Below are 12,500 nucleotides of genomic sequence, written 5' to 3'. Positions count from 1 at the left end.
GCGCCGCCCCGGCTGACGCGGTTTCGTGCCGCCCCGGCAGACGCAGTTCGGACTTAGCACTTTTCGGCTGTGCCTGGCTGGCGGCCCACTCACTCGATCGCCATGTCTGTTTGCCACAGTTTTCCCGGTGGTGCCGCACCCGGGCTCGCCCCGGCTGACGCAGTTTTCGCGCCGCCCCGGCTGACGCGGTTTCGTGCCGCCCCGGCAGACGCGGTTTTCGCGCCGCCCCGGCTGACGCGGTTTCGTGCCGCCCCGGCAGACGCAGTTCGGACTTAGCACTTTTCGGCTGTGCCTGGCTGGCGGCCCACTCACTCGATCGCCATGTCTGTTTGCCACAGTTTTCCCGGTGGTGCCGCACCCGGGCTCGCCCCGGCTGACGCAGTTTTCGCGCCGCCCCGGCTGACGCGGTTTCGTGCCGCCCCGGCAGACGCGGTTTTCGCGCCGCCCCGGCTGACGCGGTTTCGTGCCGCCCCGGCAGACGCAGTTCGGACTTAGCACTTTTCGGCTGTGCCTGGCTGGCGGCCCACTCACTCGATCGCCATGTCTGTTTGCCACAGTTTTCCCGGTGGTGCCGCACCCGGGCTCGCCCCGGCTGACGCAGTTTTCGCGCCGCCCCGGCTGACGCGGTTTCGTGCCGCCCCGGCAGACGCGGTTTTCGCGCCGCCCCGGCTGACGCGGTTTCGTGCCGCCCCGGCAGACGCAGTTCGGACTTAGCACTTTTCGGCTGTGCCTGGCTGGCGGCCCACTCACTCGATCGCCATGTCTGTTTGCCACAGTTTTCCCGGTGGTGCCGCACCCGGGCTCGCCCCGGCAGACGCGTTTTTTTTTTCTTTCGCCCCGGCTGACGCAGTTTTCGCGCCGCCCCGGCTGACGCGGTTTCGTGCCGCCCCGGCAGACGCGGTTTTTTTGCGCCGCCCCGGCTGACGCGGTTTTTGCCGCCCCGGCTGACGCAGTTCGGACTTGGCACTTTTTGGCTGAGCCTGGCTGGTGGCCCACTCACTCGATCGCCATGTCTGTTAGCCACAGTTTTCCCGGTGGTGCCGCACCCGGGCTCGCCCCGGCTGACGCAGTTTTCGCGCCGCCCCGGCAGACGCGGTTTTCGCGCCGCCCCGGCTGACGCGGTTTTTGCCGCCCCGGCTGACGCAGTTCGGACTTGGCACTTTTTGGGCTGAGCCTGGCTGGCGGCCCACTCACTCGATCGCCATGTCTGTTTGCCACAGTCTTCCCGGTGGTGCCGCACCCGGGCTCGCCCCGGCAGACGCGTTTTTTTTTTCTTTCGCCCCGGCAGACGTGGTTCCCCCCCCCCCCTTTTCGCTCGCCCCGGCTGACGAGGTTTTCGCGCCGCCCCGGCTGACGCAGTTTTCGCGCCGCCCCGGCTGACGCGGTTTCGTGCCGCCCCGGCTGACGCGGTTTTCGCGCCGCCCCGGCTGACGCGGTTTTTGCGTCGCCCCGGCTGACACGGTTCGGACTTTGCACTTTTCGGCTGTGCCTGGCTGGCGGCCCACTCACTCGATCGCCATGTCTGTTTGCCACAGTTTTCCCGGTGGTGCCGCACCCGGGCTCGCCCCGGCTGACGCAGTTTTCGCGCCGCCCCGGCTGACGCGGTTTCGTGCCGCCCCGGCAGACGCGGTTTTCGCGCCGCCCCGGCTGACGCGGTTTCGTGCCGCCCCGGCAGACGCAGTTCGGACTTAGCACTTTTCGGCTGTGCCTGGCTGGCGGCCCACTCACTCGATCGCCATGTCTGTTTGCCACAGTTTTCCCGGTGGTGCCGCACCCGGGCTCGCCCCGGCTGACGCAGTTTTCGCGCCGCCCCGGCTGACGCGGTTTCGTGCCGCCCCGGCAGACGCGGTTTTCGCGCCGCCCCGGCTGACGCGGTTTCGTGCCGCCCCGGCAGACGCAGTTCGGACTTAGCACTTTTCGGCTGTGCCTGGCTGGCGGCCCACTCACTCGATCGCCATGTCTGTTTGCCACAGTTTTCCCGGTGGTGCCGCACCCGGGCTCGCCCCGGCAGACGCGTTTTTTTTTTTCTTTTGCCCCGGCTGACGCAGTTTTCGCGCCGCCCCGGCTGACGCGGTTTCGTGCCGCCCCGGCAGACGCGGTTTTTTGCGCCGCCCCGGCTGACGCGGTTTTTGCCGCCCCGGCTGACGCAGTTCGGACTTAGCACTTTTCGGCTGTGCCTGGCTGGCGGCCCACTCACTCGATCGCCATGTCTGTTTGCCACAGTTTTCCCGGTGGTGCCGCACCCGGGCTCGCCCCGGCTGACGCAGTTTTCGCGCCGCCCCGGCTGACGCGGTTTCGTGCCGCCCCGGCAGACGCGGTTTTCGCGCCGCCCCGGCTGACGCGGTTTTTGCCGCCCCGGCTGACGCAGTTCGGACTTGGCACTTTTTGGCTGAGCCTGGCTGGTGGCCCACTCACTCGATCGCCATGTCTGTTAGCCACAGTTTTCCCGGTGGTGCCGCACCCGGGCTCGCCCCGGCTGACGCAGTTTTCGCGCCGCCCCGGCAGACGCGGTTTTCGCGCCGCCCCGGCTGACGCGGTTTTTGCCGCCCCGGCTGACGCAGTTCGGACTTGGCACTTTTTGGGCTGAGCCTGGCTGGCGGCCCACTCACTCGATCGCCATGTCTGTTTGCCACAGTCTTCCCGGTGGTGCCGCACCCGGGCTCGCCCCGGCAGACGCGTTTTTTTTTTCTTTCGCCCCGGCAGACGTGGTTCCCCCCCCCCCCCCCCTTTTCGCTCGCCCCGGCTGACGAGGTTTTCGCGCCGCCCCGGCTGACGCAGTTTTCGCGCCGCCCCGGCTGACGCGGTTTCGTGCCGCCCCGGCTGACGCGGTTTTCGCGCCGCCCCGGCTGACGCGGTTTTTGCGTCGCCCCGGCTGACACGGTTCGGACTTTGCACTTTTCGGCTGTGCCTGGCTGGCGGCCCACTCACTCGATCGCCATGTCTGTTTGCCACAGTTTTCCCGGTGGTGCCGCACCCGGGCTTGCCCCGGCAGACGCGTTTTTTTTTTTCTTTTCGCCCCGGCTGACGCAGTTTTCGCCCCGCCCCGGCTGACGCGGTTTCGTGCCGCCCCGGCAGACGCGGTTTTTTGCGCCGCCCCGGCTGACGCGGTTTTTGCCGCCCCGGCTGACGCAGTTCGGACTTTGCACTTTTTGGCTGAGCCTGGCTGGCGGCCCACTCACTCGATCGCCATGTCTGTTTGCCACAGTTTTCCCGGTGGTGCCGCACCCGGGCTCGCCCCGGCAGACGCGTTTTTTTTTTCCTTCGCCCCGGCAGACGTGGTTCCCCCCCCCCCCCCTCCGTCTTTCTTTTTGTTTTTTTTTTTCGCCGCGGCTGAAGTGGATTTTTCGGTGCCTCGACGCCCCGGTAGTCGCGGTTTTTCCGTTTCCGCACGGCCCCGGCTGACGCTGCTCGGTCACAGTCGCCTTTTGTGAGGATTGCAGACTTCTTGAGCGCGGGTGTTTTTTTTTTGTTGTTGTTGTTGTTTTATTACGCATTCGCTCCAGCAGACGCTGTTTAGACTTTTTGTTTCCTCTTTTATCCTGCGACGAGGTGACGAGGTTTATTCGGTGCCCCGCCGCCCCGGCTGAAGTGATTTTTCCTGTCCCGTGCCGCCCCGGCTGACGCGGTTGGGACTTCGCGTTTGTTCGGCCGCCACGGGTTTTGGCGCACTCGCTCGGTTGCTTGTTGTTGCCACTTGTTGCGAACCCAGGTTTCTTGAGCGAGCGCGGGCGTTTTTTCTTCCTTTCTTTCTTTGTTCTATGTGTTAGCGAATCGGCCTTTAATATCACACGAGGACTCACAACCAACAATTTTCAGTTTGAAGTGTAAAAAATCTGCAGGTGTTGACGTAACTGACTTGCCCCGTACCCTTGAGTACATCCATGAAGTTCTCGTAGTACTACTAAATCGCATTATTCCAAGTGGAGAAATTCCCATAAACTTGCAAACCTCTACACGAAAATCGGTGCGCGTGATAAAGTTGAAAATTATCGTCCGATATCAAATGTGCCTTCTATAACACAAATTCTAGGAAAAAAAAAAAAAAAACACTTGTTCGCCGTTTTCTGCGCCGTGACTGGCAGCACTCCGGCGAAGCGAAACGGGGTCGATTCGAGCACGATATCGGCGTCTTTCGACGTGCTCGCCGGCGACCGTCGCACGAGTACGTCGCACGAGCGCGTCTGCCGGGGCGCCGTTTGCGAAGCCGACGCAAAAGTGGGAACCGCCGCTCGGATGATCGCCGCTTTCGGCAGAGTGAGTGTTGGCACTCCGGGGAAGCGAAACAGCGTGAATGCGCCCACGAAATCGGCGTATTTTGAAGTGCCCGCCGGCGACCGTCGCACGAGTACGGTAAACCGCGTCAGCCGGGGCGTAGTTCGGGACGCCGACGAAAAAGTGGGAAGCGCAACTCGGATCTTCGCCGTTTTTGCAGGAGTGAGTGGCGGCCCTCCTGCGAGACCAAGAAGCATCGATTCGTGCACGAATTCGGCGCCTTTCGACGTGATCGCCGGCGACCGTCGCTCGAGTAGGGCAAACCGCGTCTGCCGGGGCGGGCTTCGGGACGCCGATGCGAAAGTGGGAAACGCTGCTCGGATGTTCGCCGTTTTTGGCCGAGTGAGTGCTGGCACTCGGGCGAAGCCAAACGGGGCCGATTACGGCACGATATCGGCGTCTTTCGACGTGCCCGGCGGCGACCGTCGCACGAGTACGGTAAACCGCGTCAGCCCGGGCGGAGTTCGGGACGCCGATGCGAAAGTGGAGAACGCCGCTCGGATCTTCGCCGTTTTTGGAGGAGTGAGTGGCGGCACTCCGGAGAAGCCAAGGAGCGCCAATTAGCGCACGATATCGGCGTCTTTCGACGCGCTCGCCGGCGACCGTCGAACGAGTAGGGCAAACCGCGTCTGCCGGGGCGGGGTTTACGACGCCGACGCAAAAGTGGGAACCGCCGCTCGGATGTTGGCCGTTTTTGGCAGAGTGAGTGCTGGCACACCGGCGACGCGAAAGAGCGCGAAAGCGCCCACGAAAGTGGCGTATTTGGACGTGCTTGACGGCGACCGCTGCAGGAGTACGAAAAACCACGTCAGCCGGGGCGAGCGACCCACGGCGGTCTGGGTGCTTATCGCTGCTATTATAGGGGCACCCCGGCAGACGCAGAAAAAAAAAATTTTTTTTCGACCTTCTTTTTTGCTGGTCGAGCTCGGGTAACCCAGGTCGCAATGGGAGCCGCGCACGAAAGCGGCGTCGCGAGACGCGTTCGCGGTCGCTAGTCGCACGAGCTCGGCAACCGCGTCAGCCGGCGCGGAGTTCGGGATGCCGACGGCTAAGTGGGTACCGCTGCTCGGATGTTCGCCGTTTTTGGCCGAGTGAGTGCTGGCACTCCGGCGAAGCGAAACGGGGCCGATTCGGGCACGATATCGGCGTATTTCGACGTGCTCGCCGGCGACCGTCGCACGAGTACGGCAAAGCGCGTCTGCCGGGGCGAGGTTTGCGATGCCGACGAAAAAGTGGGAAGCGCCGCTCGGATCTTCGCCGTTTTTGCAGGAGTGAGTGGCGGCCCTCCTGCGAGACCAAGAAGCATCGACTCGCGCACGATATCGGTGTCTTTCGACGTGCCCGCCGGCCACCGCCGCACGAGTACGGCAAACCGCGTATGCCGGGGCGGGGTTGGCGACGCCGACGCAAAAGTGGGAACCGCCACTAGGATGTTCGCCGTTTTTGGCAGAGTGAGTGCTGGCACACCGGCGACGCGAAAGAGCGCGAAAGCGCCCACGAAAGTGGCGTATTTGGACGTGCTTGACGGCGACCGCTGCAGGAGTACGAAAAACCACGTCAGCCGGGGCGAGCGACCCACGGCGGTCTGGGTGCTTATCGCTGCTATTATAGGGGCACCCCGGCAGACGCAGAAAAAAAAAATTTTTTTTCGACCTTCTTTTTTGCTGGTCGAGCTCGGGTAACCCAGGTCGCAATGGGAGCCGCGCACGAAAGCGGCGTCGCGAGACGCGTTCGCGGTCGCTAGTCGCACGAGCTCGGCAACCGCGTCAGCCGGCGCGGAGTTCGGGATGCCGACGGCTAAGTGGGTACCGCTGCTCGGATGTTCGCCGTTTTTGGCCGAGTGAGTGCTGGCACTCCGGCGAAGCGAAACGGGGCTGATTCGGGCACGATATCGGCGTATTTCGACGTGCTCGCCGGCGACCGTCGCACGAGTACGGCAAAGCGCGTCTGCCGGGGCGAGGTTTGCGATGCCGACGAAAAAGTGGGAAGCGCCGCTCGGATCTTCGCCGTTTTTGCAGGAGTGAGTGGCGGCCCTCCTGCGAGACCAAGAAGCATCGACTCGCGCACGATATCGGTGTCTTTCGACGTGCCCGCCGGCCACCGCCGCACGAGTACGGCAAACCGCGTATGCCGGGGCGGGGTTGGCGACGCCGACGCAAAAGTGGGAACCGCCACTAGGATGTTCGCCGTTTTTGGCAGAGTGAGTGCTGGCACTCCGGCGAAGCGAAAGAGCGCGAATGCGCCCACGAAAGTGGCGTGTTTGGACGTGCTTGACGACGACCACCGCAGGAAAACGAAAAACCACGTCAGCCGGGGCGAGCGACCCATGGCGGTCTGGGTGCTTATCGCTGCTATTATAGGGGCACCCCGGCAGACGCAAAAAAAAAAAAATTTTTTTTCGACATTCTTTCTTGCTCGTCGACCTCGGGTGACCCAGGTCGCAGTGGGAGCCGCGCACGAAAGCGGCGTCGCGAGACGGCTTCGCGGTCGCTAGTCGCACGAGCTCGGCAACCGCGTCTGCCGGGGCGGAGTTCGGGACGCCGACGGCTAAGTGGGAACCGCCGCTCGGATGTTCGCCGTTTGTGGCCGAGTGAGTGCTGGCACTCCGGCGAAGCCAAACGGGGCCGATTCCGGCACGATATCGGCGTCTTTCTACGTGCTCGCCGGCGACCGTCGCACGAGTACGGCAAAGTGCGTCTGCCGGGGCGGGGTTTGCGACGCGTACGCAATAGTGAGAACCGTCGCTCGGATGTTCGTCGTCTTTCGCCGAGCCAGTGCTGGCACTCCGGCGAAGCCGAACGGAGCCGATTCGGGCACGATATCGGCGTCTTTCCACGTGCTCGCCGGCGACCGTCGCACGAGTACGGTAAACCGCGTCAGCCGGGGCGGAGTTCGGGACGCCGATGCGAAAGTGGGAAGCGCCGCTCGGATCTTCGCCGTTTTTGGAGGAGTCAGTGGCGGCACTCCGGTGAAGCCAAGGTGCGCCAATTCGCGCACGATATCGGCGTCTTTCGACGTGCCCGCCGGCCACCGTCGCACGAGTACGGCAAACCTCGTCTGCCGGGGCGGGGTTTGCGACGCCGACGCAAAAGTGGGAACCGCCGCTCGGATGTTCGCCGTTTTTGGCAGAGTGAGTGCTGGCACTCCGGCGAAGCGAAAGAGCGTGAATGCGCTCACGAAAGTAGCGTATTTGGACGTGCTTGACGGCGACCGCCGCAGGAGTACGAAAAACCACGTCAGCCGGGGCGAGCGACCCACGGCGGTCTGGGTGCTTATCGCTGCTATTATAGGGGCACCCCGGCAGACGCAGAAAGAAAAAAAAAAAAATGGGGACATGGCGTGCGTCACCGTGCGGCTTCGCAGCGTTGCCGAAGTCGCCGAGCCCTTCGACTGAGCCGAACGGCGGACAGGGAACGTTGGTCGGCCGTTCTAACCTGTCGGTGCCACGCCGAGACGTCGTTAAGGAAAACCGCGTCGTGGGCCTCTACGACGCCGTCGAGTCGTTGTACGTTTGGTGTCCAGCGTGTCGGCGGCGAGTAGCGGACACGTCGTTCACGACTTCGGTCTTTCGCAGTCGACGCGAACTTGCGGAGAGTCGTGGTGCCTCACGTTTTCGGCAGAAACCGCGGCGGAATTTTCCCGTGCGTGCGCGCACGACCTCGGTGCTGTGCCGTCAGCGTAGTGTTGCACAAACTCGTGGCCTACCCAAGGTGCGGTACGTTTGCGGCCGTATCCTCGGTGGGAATTTCGTGAGTAGGGTCGCAAATTCTACGACCTCGGCGGGTTTGAGAGCGACGTAGACTTGTGGCACGCTCAACGTGCCACACGTTTCGGGGCACACCCGCGGTGAAATTTTCTCGAGTACGCTCGTATTAGTGCCCAAGGAGGTCTGGGTACTTATCGCTGCTATTATGTGGGGGTTCTCGTGAGCGGCGTACGCGAAAGCGACCGGGTGTCTGATATGCGGCGGGCTTCGGCCTCGTCAAGCGTGTCCTCGGGTCTGCTCCAGGGGAATCCACGGCAGTCGTCTGCAGCCTCATCCGCTTGATGCGTTAGGGGCTGGTTGTCGGACGGTGCCGTTTTACCACGATATCGAGGTGTGTTCCGTGTCGTCCTCGGGCGATTCAGATGCGAAAGCGCCGAAGACGCGGGCGTGACCCGTCGTCTGGCGGCTTTGCAGTCTCGGCTCCGTTGCTAGTTCCGGCCGGTCCACCGACAGTGCAGCGGGCTTGGGCAACCCGCACGGCGCGACCGAGTCGATGCAACGAAAAAGAGCGAGCATGAACGTGCTTCTTGCCGCACGGCTCCCACTCGTCTTTCGGGAAGGTTGTGCCGTAGCGAGCTCGAACGCCGTCATCTCGGAGTGCAAAATAAGCGTGTTGGGGCGCCTGAAGGTGGCCTCCGCCGCACACAGACTGCGTCCGGCCCGCCGAAGGCGAGGACGGACGCGCAGTCGAACGATTACCTGGTTGATCCTGCCAGTAATCATATGCTTGTCTCAAAGATTAAGCCATGCATGTCTAAGTACATGCCGAAATAAGGCGAAACCGCGAATGGCTCATTAAATCAGTTATGGTTCCTTAGATCGTTTCTTCCTACTTGGATAACTGTGGCAATTCTAGAGCTAATACATGCAGTGAGCCTGGAGCCCTTTGGGTAACGGGTGCTTTTATTAGACCAAGATCGATCGGGTTTCGGCCCGTATTGTGTGGTGACTCTGGATAACTTTGTGCTGATCGCATGGCCACGAGCCGGCGACGTTTCTTTCAAGTGTCTGCCTTATCAACTTTCGATGGTAGGTTACTTGCTTACCATGGTTGTTACGGGTAACGGAGAATCAGGGTTCGATTCCGGAGAGGGAGCCTGAGAAACGGCTACCACATCCAAGGAAGGCAGCAGGCGCGCAAATTACCCACTCCCGGCACGGGGAGGTAGTGACGAAAAATAACAATACGGGACTCTTTTGAGGCCCCGTAATTGAAATGAGTACACTCTAAATCCTTTAACGAGGATCAATTGGAGGGCAAGTCTGGTGCCAGCAGCCGCGGTAATTCCAGCTCCAATAGCGTATACTAAAGCTGCTGCGGTTAAAAAGCTCGTAGTTGGATCTCAGTTCCAGACGAGTAGTGCATCTACCCGATGCGACGGCTCGGACTGAACATCATGCCGGTTCTTTCTTGGTGCACTTCATTGTGTGCCTCGAGATGGCCGGTGCTTTTACTTTGAAAAAATGAGAGTGCTCAACGCAGGCGAGTCGCCTGAATAAACTTGCATGGAATAATAGAACAAGACCTCGTTTCTGTTCTGTTGGTTTTTGGAATACGAGGTAATGATTAAGAGGGACGGACGGGGGCATTCGTATTGCGGCGCTAGAGGTGAAATTCTTGGACCGTCGCAAGACGAACTACTGCGAAAGCATTTGCCAAGAATGTTTTCATTGATCAAGAACGAAAGTCAGAGGTTCGAAGGCGATCAGATACCGCCCTAGTTCTGACCATAAACGATGCCAACCAGCGATCCGCCTGAGTTACTCAAATGACTCGGCGGGCAGCTTCCGGGAAACCAAAGTATTTGGGTTCCGGGGGAAGTATGGTTGCAAAGCTGAAACTTAAAGGAATTGACGGAAGGGCACCACCAGGAGTGGAGCCTGCGGCTTAATTTGACTCAACACGGGAAAACTTACCCGGCCCGGACACTGGGAGGATTGACAGATTGAGAGCTCTTTCTTGATTCGGTGGATGGTGGTGCATGGCCGTTCTTAGTTGGTGGAGCGATTTGTCTGGTTAATTCCGATAACGAACGAGACTCTAGCCTATTAAATAGGTGCGGGGTTCCCAGCACCTTACAACCTTCTTAGAGGGACAAGCGGCTCCTAGCCGCACGAAACAGAGCAATAACAGGTCTGTGATGCCCTTAGATGTCCGGGGCCGCACGCGCGCTACACTGAAGGAAGCAGCGTGTCTTTATCCCTGTCTGAAAAGACTGGGTAACCCGTGGAACTTCTTTCGTGATTGGGATAGGGGCTTGCAATTGTTCCCCTTGAACGAGGAATTCCCAGTAAGCGCGAGTCATAAGCTCGCGTTGATTACGTCCCTGCCCTTTGTACACACCGCCCGTCGCTACTACCGATTGAATGATTTAGTGAGGTCTTCGGACCGATGTCCGGCGCGGCCTTTCGGTTGCGCCGGTCTGTTGGAAAGATGACCAAACTTGATCATTTAGAGGAAGTAAAAGTCGTAACAAGGTTTCCGTAGGTGAACCTGCGGAAGGATCATTAACGGATTGTGAAGGGTGAGCGCCTCAGCTGCGTCTGCGCCCGACACTTTCTGCCGCTGACCCCGTTTGGACGCGGGGTCGGCTTTTCCCCACGGGGCTGCCTGAATGTGGAGCGGCACCCCGTGACAAATTGTTGCGCCCAGCGGACGCCAACACCGCGACCTTGGACGGTCGGCCAGGTGGCGGACGCGGGTACAAACGGCGCAACGCACTCATAGGTCGGCTTTCGACCCGCCACTGCACCGTGGCTCGAAGCGCTCGAAATGCGCGACCCGACCGCTGCGGGACCGCCTAGTACTGTAAACAGGAGCGGCGGAGCGCGAACGGCGAGTCGTGGTTACGTCGGTAGAAGGCGAGGCTGCGCGTTCCCGAAACGCCAGCCGAGTGCCCTCCCGACCGTTCGAGCGTGCAAGAACGAGACCCGACAATCGCGCGGCGACTGCCAAGTACGAGAGGAACGGCACAAGCGTCGGCGGTCGGTCAAGGAACTGGCGATGTGACGGGTCCGCTGTGCACCAGTGCATACCGTCCCGCCGTCCGCGGCAAGCGCCTCCGCGTCCTCGGGTGACGGAGGCTGCCGGTCGGTTCTTGCAGGCGAGGGATCTCGCTGGCACCGGTTCGCGTTGACGCGCGGCCGGTCATGGCACGGCGATGCGACGGCCGAGGTGCGCAGTACTCGATGGAGGAACCGCACGCTCCGATGACCGTCCCGCCCTCCGCGGCGTATGCGTACCGACCGTAATGGTTGCAGCAGCGCCGGCCGGCTTTTGAATTCGCCACACGAAACACGGTGCGAGATCGCGGTTAGGGGAGCGTCGACGTTGCCAGGCGTTTTGCTTGCTGCCGAGGGAAAGGCGGCACGGCCACGTCGCGCTCGTCGCGATTAGCGGGTCTGCGCGCTTTGGGAAGGTGCCGCAACGACTTGCCGAAAGAGGAAGCACGGAAGAACGAGGGACTTGGACGTCCCGACAATTGAACGCACTTGCGGCCAGGCCCTTGCTGGCTTCGTTCTTCCGCCTCGAGTAGGCTCGTACGCGGCTCCGGCGCCGAAAGTGGTCCTTGGCACCGACTTCGGTGGACGTGGGAAGTGCCGCGCAAGTACGGCGCGCCTGGCTCCACCTGTTGGCTAAAGTAGGCAGCCGGATCGGCATTTTGGTGTGCGGTGGCAAACCGTGGATGCGAAAAAAGCTTGTGCGATTTCGTGGAACAAAAAGCGGGGGTCCCCCTTTTTATGCGGAGGAGACCGACCCGCCTGCCGTGGTGAACCGCGACGCCACGGTAAAAACGGGAGAGGCTTGTCGATGGGACCGTGCATCCCGCGCTCCACGGAGGCCGGGAGGCGGCCGCCCGAGGAAATGTGTAGCCGTCGAGGCCCGCATCTGCGTGCACTCTTATCCAAATGGGTGTACCGCAGGCATTTTCTGGTTAGGCGGGCCAATGAGAGCGAGCACACAACGATACCTACGGGTCCGGCTTGGAGAACCGGCTTCGACGCCTCCCGAGTATTTATAGAGGGGTGGACCACGAAAGCACTCGCAAGTAGCGAAAGCGAAACGCCGTCCGAAACACACCGTTTGCTCGATTTGCGGCAGCCGAAAAAGGCGCGGCAGAGTTTTGGAGTCCAAGCGTGCGCTGAAAAGCGCCCTTCTTGGCCACTGTTTGGCCGAGTGCCAGAAACGTTTGGTTTTGACTGTACGGAATTGAACAAACACTTTTTCACGACTCTAAGCGGTGGATCACTCGGTTCTCGGGTCGATGAAGAACGCAGCCAGCTGCGAGACTTGGTGTGAATTGCAGGACACACTGAGCACTGATTCTTTGAACGCACATTGCGGCCTTGGGTCTTCCCTTGGCTTCGTCTGTCTGAGGGTCGGATCACATATCAAGAGAGCCTTCGGCGCACAAGGGAACGTGAGCCGTCGACTCGTTTTGACCGCGTCGGCAACACGGAC

General features: G+C 61.4%; 2 non-coding genes across 2 annotated transcripts; both read left to right on the top strand.

Annotated features, from left to right (window-relative positions):
- Positions 1 to 8,734: 8,734 nt before the first annotated feature.
- On the top strand, positions 8,735 to 10,549 carry LOC142792734 (small subunit ribosomal RNA). Its single transcript, XR_012891168.1, has one exon. It is a non-coding gene; the product is annotated as a small subunit ribosomal RNA (ribosomal RNA).
- Positions 10,550 to 12,268: 1,719 nt separating this feature from the next.
- LOC142792728 (5.8S ribosomal RNA) lies at positions 12,269 to 12,421 on the top strand. The gene has a single exon (XR_012891163.1). It is a non-coding gene; the product is annotated as a 5.8S ribosomal RNA (ribosomal RNA).
- The last annotated feature ends 79 nt before the right edge of the window (positions 12,422 to 12,500 follow it).

The sequence above is a fragment of the Rhipicephalus microplus genome, unplaced genomic scaffold (assembly GCF_043290135.1).
Source record: "Rhipicephalus microplus isolate Deutch F79 unplaced genomic scaffold, USDA_Rmic scaffold_236, whole genome shotgun sequence".
Taxonomy (NCBI): Eukaryota; Metazoa; Arthropoda; class Arachnida; order Ixodida; family Ixodidae; genus Rhipicephalus; species Rhipicephalus microplus.
This window is presented reverse-complemented; position numbering and strand designations above follow the sequence as displayed.